A 10,510-nucleotide genomic window follows, 5' to 3' on the forward strand; every position below is an offset into this window, starting at 1 on the left:
AACCTGATAACCTTGAATCTCCCCCAGCACATAGAACAATTCTTGGCACATAGTAAGTGCTTAACAAATACCATCAATATTATTATTATGTACATATCCATAATTTATTTATATTAATGTCTGTATCCCCCTCTTGACTGTAAGCTCATTATGGACAGGGAATGTGTCGACCAACTCTGTTTTATTGTGCTCTACCAAGCACTTAGTACAGTGCTCTGCAAATATGATTGACTTAGTTGGAAAAGGCCTCTTGGAGGAGATGTGATTTAATAAGTCTTGGAGGGGAGAGTGATCATCTGTTGGATATGAAGGGGAGGGAGTTCCAGGCCAAAGGCAGGATGCGGACAAGGGGTAGGGGGTGAGATAGATGAGATTGAGGTACAATGAGTAGGTTGGTGTTAGAGGAGTGAAGTAAATGTGCTGGGTTGTAGTAGGAAATCAGCGAGGTAAGGTAGGAGGCGGCAAGATGATTGAGTGTTTTAAAGCCTATGGGAAGGAGTTTCTGTTTGAGGCGGAGGTGCGTGGGTGATGAGAATCAGTATGATCTAGTGGATAGAGCATGGACCTGTAAGTCAGAAGGACCTGGCTTGTAATCCTGGCTCCACCACCTATTTGCTGGGTGACCTTGGGCAAGTCACTTCACTTCTCTGTGCTTCAGTTGCCTCACCTATAAAATGGGGATTAAAACTGTGAGCCCCACTTGGGTCATGGACTGTGTCCAACCTGATTAGCTTGTACCTACCCCAGAGCTTAGTACAGTGCCTGGCATAGTAAGTGTTTAACAAATGCCATTAAAAACAAAACAAAACACTGGCAGGTCTTGAGGGGTAGGGAAGCAAGGACTGAACTTTTTTTAGAAAAGTGATCTGGGCAGCAAAGTGAGGTAAAGACTGGAGTTGGGAGAGATAGGCGAAGGGGAGGTCGGCAAGGAGATTGATGCAGTAGTCAAAGAGGGATAGGATAAGTGCTTGGATCAACGTGGTAGCAGTTTGGATGGGGAGATAAGGGTGGAGTTTAACAATGTAGTGAAGGTTGAATTGACAGTACTTGGTGACAGATTGATATGTGGCTTGAATGAGAGAGATGTGTCGAGAATAATGCCAAGATTACAGGCTTGTGAGACTGGAAGGATGGTGGTGCTGTCCACTGGGATGGGAAAGTCAGGGGAAGGACATTAATATATGTTCTGTATTTTAATTTTTTAAAAGCAAACCAGGACTCTAAGGTAATTGCTCTTTGCTTCACAGGCACCACTAATACCATTAGCTCCATGCTTCACACTCTTACTACTCTTATTAATTTTATGATAAAGCACTAAAAAAGACTAAATTACCACAAGGCAGGACAAAGACTGAGAGAGTTGAAAATGCACACTTCGCTCTATACAGAGACTTGTGTTTTCCTACATTGTGTCACTTCATTTCCAGACATCATCATTGCACACTTTGTCTGAATTCTGCCAACTGCCTGCCTTCATTTTTCTATCACAGTCTATCCAAATTGTGCACTTAAAAGTCACAGTATGGCAGGATTCACAGAACTTACTGTTATAATGTCATACAAGTTACCCTGCAAAAATGGCAGTAATCTTACTGTTTGAAATTACAGTAACTGTTTAAAGTTTACTGCTGTAGTAGCATGGTCAGTAACTTTAACTTCCACTGTTGCAATAAGCTCACTTGGCTGCTCAGAGGCAATTTCTCCTATATCTGACCTTCAATTCAGATGCTGAGCATTATTGCCATATTTTCTAAGTTATGGTCATACAACATACTTGTCACTTTTGTACTTGTCACTTTTTGCCACTTTTCCACCCACTACATTAACCCTAATGGTGACCTTGCCTAGTGGAAAGTGCTTGGGCCTGGGAGTCAGAGAACCTGTGTTCTAATCCCGGCTCTGCCATTTACCTGCTGTGTGACCTTTGGTAAGTCACTTAACTTCTCTGGGACTGAGTTTCCTCATGTGTAAAATGGGGATTCAATACTTGTTGTCCCTCCTACTTGGACTGTGAGCCCCATGAGATACAGGGACCATGTCCACCCTGATTAAGTTGTAACTATCTTAGTGCTTATAACAGTGCTTGGCACATAAATGCTGAACAAATACAGTAATAATGATTTTGATAATAGTAATAATAATAACAATAGTGTCTTCAAAGTTTTCAGGTACCTCAGATATTCCCAACTACTTTCCAGGGGTAGCCAAAATGGCATCCCAAACATTAAATGTGAATTTTCAAAACCGTGGTTGGGAAAATTGTGCCTGGTTAAGAGAGAAAGAATCAATATACATAATTGGCACGAATGAATCATCAGTAAACAAGAAATGAATGAAAAGAGTATTGAGGTGGCAAGGTGGCTGATGGACTGATAAACACATGATGCACCCCACTGTCCTAGTATGGTCAAGAGCATATCCACACGCTTAGTACAGTGCTCCGCACATCCGCCTCCCTCCGCACATCCGCCTAGCTAACTCTCTTCCTCCCTTCAAGGCTCTACTAAGAGCTCACCTACTCCAGGAGGCCTTCCCAGACCGAGCCCCCTCCTTCCTCTCCCCCTCCTCCCCCTTTCCATCCCCCCCGCCTTACCTCCTTCCCCTCCCCACAACACCTGTATATATCTTTATATGTATTTATTACTCTATTTATTTTATTTGTACATATTTATTCTATTTATTTTATTTTGTTAATATGTTTTGTTTTGTTCTCTGTCTCCCCCTCCTAGACTCTGAGCCCACTTTTGGGTAGGGACTGTCTCTATATGTTGCCAGCTTGTACTTCCCAAACACTTAGTACAGTGCTCTGCACACAGTAAGCGCTCAATAAATACGATTGATTGATTCCCAAGTGCTTAGTACAGTGCTCTGCACACAGTAAGCGCTCAATAAATACAATTGAATGAATGAATGAATGCTCTGCACACAGTAAGTGCTCAATAAATGCCACTAATTGCTTAATTTTAGTTACACTGAGGTTGACCCAGAGCCTCAAAGAGCAAGAAACCTGTAAAGAGCATTTGCAGTTATAAATCAAAGTTATCACTTGAGAATCAGTGTGGAAAAGACTATTAATCAGGCATTATTAGCCTTGTGAACCACTCTCTATAGGGAGAGTGCCATAGTTATGTTTTCATTGCGAATTCAGAGCTGGCTTTCCTGAAGTGTGTATCCTTTAGGAGAAACAGCGTGGCCTAGTGTGAAAGAGCATGGGTCTGGGAGTCAGAGGACCTGGATTTAATCCTGGCTCCCATTTGGCCTGTGACAAATCTCTCTGAAAAACTAATGGTGCAAAGAATTAAGTGTGGCAGGCTGATTCTGGGTCACGGCTGATTCCGGGTCACAGCCAATCAAGGTAGCATGTTGTAATTAGCAGTATATGACGCTATTCTTCATTTTGGAAGGTAATGCTATGGATAGTGAGGTCCTATCCAAGCTGGAGAGTGTGGATGAAAAGACCAGTTAGAGAGTTGACACAGCCTCCTTGGGGCACCAGCTGGTTTGTCCCACATCAGGACCGCTGCTGTTTTCCACTTTGCCCTTTTATATCCTGATCCTTACGAAGCCTTTGCTCCAGGAGAGCAGCCCCCCCTCCCAATTTCTGCCCTTCAGGCTTGTCCATCTAATGCTATGGTCTCCTGATTAATAGTCATTTAAACAGCGAACGCAAAGAATGAATACCATCATTATTTGCCAACATGAAGCACCAGAGGGGTTGTTCTGTGGGCAGCTTTTATGTGTCAACTCTGGCATGACATGGCTTAATGGATCTGGTGCCAAAATTGGAGCCACTGATACTCATACGCTGGCAGTGGCCAGTGGTTCTGGGCTGGGAACTGGCATGGAAACTGGCCTCGAGGGGTTCACATTGCCACAGTGGTTCCCAACCCAACTTCTGCCTCCTCCCCAAAGGATCCCCTGAGCCGCCTGGGTAGACCGGGGATGAGGTGAGTCAGTGACTCACACTCATGGGGCTCTGGGCACAGGGCCAAGAGGAGCCGTTGGCCCAGCCCCCAAGTTCAGTGAAGGCAAGAGAAACTTTGGTAGCGATAGGAACCATAGACTGCCAGCTGGGTGTAGAAGGTGGAGCTGGCATCTTAGTTCCTGCTCTGGTCCCTTTCCAACTCAGAGGCAGAGTAAGCCAGCTACAGCTGCCCACCCTGTTCCAAAAGCCATCAGGTGAAACCGTTAGCTTCTCCTCCTTGTTATCAATCCCATGAGGGCAATGACAACTCCACACTCCCCAGGGAACTGAGACTTCTGCTATCTGGTAAATTCATAGAAAACTAAAACTATTCTGTGCAGCAAATAGTTAAGATAAGGTATTGAGTTTGGGTTCCTCATCAGCATTTCAACAAATGATGTACTGATAAAGAACTGTTATATCAACAAATATTTTTTCAAGCCAATTGGCCATTTCAGGAGCACACAGAAGCATAATTCAAATTGACAAAACTTCAAAATTGGAAGCCAAGGTGGACTCTCCTGCAGGAACAATGGTTGAAGTCTCAGTTCTGAGGGTTTGATTTTAGCGCTAGTGGTTAGTCCAGCACCACTCACATTCTCTCAACCCTGCTCTTGTTCAGTCCTCACATCCAATCCGTCACCAAAAACTGCCAGTCTCACCTCCGCAACATCGCCAAGATCCGCCCTACCTCTCCATCCAAACCACTACCCTGCTCGTTCAATCTCTCACCCTATCCCGACTGGATTACTGCATCAGCCTCCTCTCTGATCTCCCATCCTCCTGTCTCTCCCCACTTCAAACTATACTTCACACTGCTGCCTGGATCATCTTTGTGCAGAAACACTCTGGGCATGTAACTCACCTCCTCAAAAATCTCCAGTGGCTGCCTGTCAACCTACGCATCAGGCAAAAACTCCTCACTCTCGTCTTCAAGGCTCTCCATCACTTCGCCCCCTCCTACCTCTCCTCCCTTCTTTCCTAATACAGCCCAGCCCGCACCCTCCGCTCCTCTGCTGCTAACTTCCTCACTGTGCCTCGTTCTCGCCTGTCCCGCCGTCGACCCCTGGCCCACGTCCTCCCCCTGGCCTGGAATGCCCTCCCTCCACACATCCGCCAAGCTAGCTCTCTTCCTCCCTTCAAAGCCCTACTGAGAGCTCACCTCCTCCAGGAGGCCTTCCCAGACTGAGGCCCCTCCTTCCTCTCCCCCTCCCCATCACCCCTGCCCTACCTCCTTCCCCTCCCCACAGCACCTGTATATATGTTTGTACAGATTTATTACTCTATTTTACTTGTACATATTTACTATTCTATTTATTTTATTTTGTTAATATGTTTTATTTTGTTGTCTGTCTCCCCCTTCTAGACTGTGAGCCCGCTGTTGGGTAGGGACTGTCTCTACATGTTGCCAACTTGTACTTCCCAAGCGCTTAGTACAGTGCTCTGCACACAGTAAGCGCTCAATAAATACAATTGAATGAATGAATGAACAGGCAAACAGGCGGGCAGGGATGCATCCCATTGCAAACTACATATGCAGTATCCACCAGCATTATCAAGGTACAGGCTACAGTCTGTAGTGCTTTCTACAGGCCTTATGGCAGAGCTCAAAACTCTGACATGACAGCCCAAAAGGATGAAATTGGCCTGGTGAACTCAGAGTAATGCTGGTTCGGGTTCAGATCCAAATACCGTGCTTTTAATAGAAATGTTTTGGTCTGGTAGTACATTGCTAGCAAGCTCAGAGCACTTGCCCTGGGTTTCTGGAACTGCCAGGCCTATGGTCAGGACATAACTGCTCCAGCAACCTCTGGGGAAAAGCCCCTGGGAGCTGCCACAAATTACAGCAGCTCTGGAGCAGGACTTCCATCTGTGGAGGCAGAGCAGGGAAAGGGCAGAAGAAGCAGCTGTCTCCTCTTACCAGCTGCCAGTATGGCTGGCTATCTAGAATGGAAGATTGTCTTGTGACTACTCTCTGCATGCATGTGTGTGTGTGGGGGGGGGGGGGGGTGTCTGTTTCTCTGCTATCAGGCCTCTCCTGTATGTGCGTGTCTCTGTCTTCCACTCTATCGCTCTCCAATTCTGGGCGCCTCTATTTCTAATTCTCTGGGTCTCTTTCCGACTCTGCCTCTCTTCCTGACTCTGTCTTTCTGTGTCTGTCTTTCACTGTCTTGAGCTCTCTTCAGTCTCTCTTTCCAGTCTTTTTTATCTCTCTAATCTTGGACCACTTGCCCAGCCCTCCTGGAAGCAGCCCCATTACCCTTGTCCCACTCTGAGCACCTGAAAATACGATCACTTTATCAACTCTGCGTGGAAGTCAGAACTGTCCAAATTAGCAACCACTCCCACCTCTCATACATATCTTTAAGATGTATTTGGTCTATGGCACCTACTTTTGCCCATTGCCTCCTGCTAAGTCAGGGTCTTTGAAATATGGAGTAGCAGACCTTTTATTTTAGGTTATACTATCCCAACCGCTTAGTTCAGTGCTCTGCGCATAGAGTGTAAGCTCACTGTGGGCAGGGAACATGTCTACCGACTCAGTTACACCCTACTCTCTAGCATGGCCTAGAGGCAAGAGCACAGACCTGGGAGTCGGAGGGCATGGAATCTAATCCCAGCTCTGCCACGTGTCTCCTGTGTGACCTTGGGCAAGTCACTTCATTTCTCTCAGCCTCAGTTATCTCATCTGTAACATGGGGATTAAGACTGAGCATCATGAGGGACAGGGACTGTGTCCAACCTGATTAGCTTCTATTTACCCCATCGCTTAGAACAGTGTTTGACACATGGTAAGCACCTAGCAAATACCATCATCATCATTATTATTAAGTGCTTAGTAAAGTGTTCTGCACACAGTAAGTACTCAATAAATACAATTGATTGAATAAATACCATCGATTGATTGATTGAAAGCAGTGGCTGAATTTTATCACTCTATGATGATGACTTCCTTTCACTTTCTAACAATCTTAAGTGACCCACGGGCAGCATCACAGTCAGCAGTGAATACCCTACTTACATCAACAATGATGTGCTAAAATGACAGTTTCTGAAAGAATCACTAACAGTGCTTTCGTTCTCCAGGAGATTCAGAATTGTCTACTTGGTCACAAAACTGATTGGGAATGCTCCACTGCCAGTGACAGTTTAGAAAGAATCAGAACTCTGCTATTTGCAGAAGTAATGGTGGCTGGAGAAATGAACTTTAACATCTGAAATATTTTCACAATATAAGCAAGAATTGGTTCTTTAGGCATTTAATAGGGAAACTGAGATCAACCGAGCTCCTAAGTGTAACTTGATATAAAGCATCCAGATCATGCCTAGCTCAAATAACTCTCCTATCTTTTATTATTCCTTCATTTGAAGCCCCATCCTGCAGTCCTTCCACCGGTTTCGGGAGTAAAATCAGAGTTTGGAATGGAATAAGGAGGAGAGCTTCAGGTTTAGTGCAGGCCCTTGGATTTTCATCATTTTCTAGCACGTTCACATGTTGCCAGGGCGATGTCTCACAAAGACTTTAGTCACATATGTTAATTTGCCTTTAACAAGCAGGAAAACACTGGAAGTTTTATGGTGTTTTTGGAGGCTTTTTGAATTAGGAACTGGATTCCTAGTTCTCCCTTTGAAGTCAACTGGAGTGCAATGCAGCGAGCTCAGAGAGAACAGGGATCTGGTCTAACTGAATTGTTAAGAAAATATATTACAGACTAATGTAAGATTAAGTTACACAGAGAAAATACACCTTGGCCAGAAGGTATTGCAATCCAAAGATGCTGACTAGCTTTTAAGATCATAAGAAGGAAGGAGGCATTTTTTTCCAATTGGTGCACATAATTGCTACAAGAGAAATAAAGGAGCATTGTCCTCTATGCATAACGTATAAATTACCAATTAAATATGCCATTGGCAAATTGCTGTACAATTAAAAACATAGAAATTTTGTTTAAGGCAATTAGAATAATTGTAGTATGTTAATTATAGTTTGATGGATTTTGCATGCTGTCAGTAATTATCTTTAGAGCATGAGTTTTTCTGAACACAATCCAAATCCATAAAGACACTGATATAATAAGAAATGTCTTCCATGCTGGCATGCCTTCTGTCTTTTTAATGCATTTTAAGACATGTAATTAGATTTAATTAGGTTTCCAGAAAAAATGTTCTTCATAATTTTTTTTCACTAGCTCATCATTAAAGACCCTTGAAACCAATATTAAAAAATAAATACAATATTTGTTTCATTGTAAAAAAAACCTTTTTAAAATGGATTTTAGTGGAGTCCCTCCAACTTTCAGTGATAAATACTGTCAGGGTAGAGATTAACAATTCTGAACAACCATTTAAAATACAATCCCTGGGTTTCTTATAGGGGATGGCAGGCCAGTAAAAAATGTTCTGGGCTTACCAATGTAAAGCTGAATTAGAGAGCACGTTTTAATTTCTGTGATAAGCCTATTCGTGCTTGTTCTTGTTGCCTCTCACTTTTTATGTTTCATTCCACTTATTATACCTATACTTTACTCTGTCACAGACAGAAATCTCTACATGAGGAAAATGCTTCTTGGTGCTTTGCAAATGATATTTGGGGCATAAGACAGAGTGTCCACCGTGGAGGTCTGACAAAAAAAAAAAAATCCAAACCCTCCCACAGGGAACTGTGAATTTAGCCTTAGAAGAAGGGAAAGCTTGTGAAAATGAACACTCTCACTTCCTGCAGCCTACTGCTTCCAACTCTTTATATTGCCTATTCGATCACTTTCTAGGAGGTGGGAGGGGGCGAAAACTTGATGGTTAGAGAGAAACCAAAATAGGCCCCAAGGAAAGATGTAAGAAGTCTTCTAAGGACCCAGCTAAGAATCCATCTTTTCTCTCCTTTTCTGACTCATGTTCACTTATTCTTCCACTTCATCTGTTCATTCACTTGAATGTATTGAGTGCCTACTGCTCGGGTTACCTTCTTGAATCGTTTCTCAGAACACAGCTCTCCACTATTCCAAAGCCTCTGTTTCCCACTGCCACAAAAAACCCTTAAAATTGGCTTCAAGGCCATCTCCCTCACCATGTTACATGTGAGCTCTCTTTCCCCGCTACTCCCCAGCTCTCTGTCTTCATTCCTCTCAGGCTAACCTTCCAACTCTACTTCACTCTCACCCCTTCCACTTCTGTCCCCTCACCCAAACTGTTCCTCTAGCCTGGAACTCCTCCCCCACCCCCAAATCTGACAGAACACATTCATTCAGTTGTATTTATTGAGCGTTTACTCTGTGCAGAGCACTGTACTAAGCGCTTGGGAGAGTACAATACAATAAACAGACACATCCCCTGCCCACAATGAGCATACAGTCTAGGGACGAGTTTACAGTCTAGCATTCTCCCTTTGTGCAAATTCCTTTTCAAATTTCACCTCCTCCAACAATTCTTCCCTGATTAATTCCTCTCTCCCATGTCATATCAATCCATCAGCCTCTCTGGCCCTTGCCCTACCTTTGCACTGATATGTGAGTATCTATGTACAATCAATTGCATGGTTAATTGTTTACTCTGATTTCTCTACTTGCAAATATTTGTATTGTCTGCACAAAGTATAAGCTCCTTGTGGACAGGGACCATGACTAATACTTCCTTATGCTTCCTCAAGCACTTAGTTCAACACATTGAACCCAGTGGGCACTGTATAAATACTGCTATGGCTGCCCACTGTGTGCAGAGCATCGTACTAAGCATTTGAGTGTACATTAAGAGTAAAAGTAAAAGACACAGTTCCTGCCCTTGAGGAGCTTATCATTCAAATGAATAAAACAGCCTTCTAGCTAATTATTAAGGTCCCATCTCCTCCAAGAGGCCTTCCCCAATTAAGCCCTCTTTACTCCGGCTCACTCTCCCTTCTGCATCATCTAAGCACTTGGATCTGTGACCTTTGGACATTTGATATTCATCCCACCCACAACCCCACAGTAATTATATACATATCTTTCAATTATATATTATGACATTCATATTAACGTCTGTCTACCCTCCGGACTGTAAGCTTGTTATGGGCAAGGAAGGTCTCTACTAATTCTGCTGTATCGTACTCTCCCAAGTGCTTAGTTCAGTGCTCTGCACCTAGTAAGCACTCAATAAATACCACTGATTGATTGATTAATCATTGACCCAAGTTTTTGTCACTGGATTTGCCCAGGACATTCTCAGTCTTCCATACAGCCATTTTCTGTGTCTTACGGTCCAGAGGACACAGCTGCTGTCACCCTGCATGTTGTATGCCCTGCTCACCTTTGTTTTGATTCGTATCTAACTTGAGTCACTTCTTTGATGCCTGAATGCTTCCCATTATTTCCATGAGGAAGAATGAAAACTTTGCCCCTGTGGCTTTGCACCTGGGTCACTCCACTTCCATTTTCTTTTCCTCATCACATATTTTAGACAGTGGTGGGAGTAACCCCAAATGAATGAGAACAGGCCCCCAACAAGAAAAGGAGAGCTGCATCAGATGTCACTTAGTACAGTGCTCTACACACAGTAAGTGCTCAATAAGTACGA

The sequence above is a fragment of the Tachyglossus aculeatus genome, chromosome X1, assembly GCF_015852505.1.
Source record: "Tachyglossus aculeatus isolate mTacAcu1 chromosome X1, mTacAcu1.pri, whole genome shotgun sequence".
Classification (NCBI taxonomy): domain Eukaryota; kingdom Metazoa; phylum Chordata; class Mammalia; order Monotremata; family Tachyglossidae; genus Tachyglossus; species Tachyglossus aculeatus.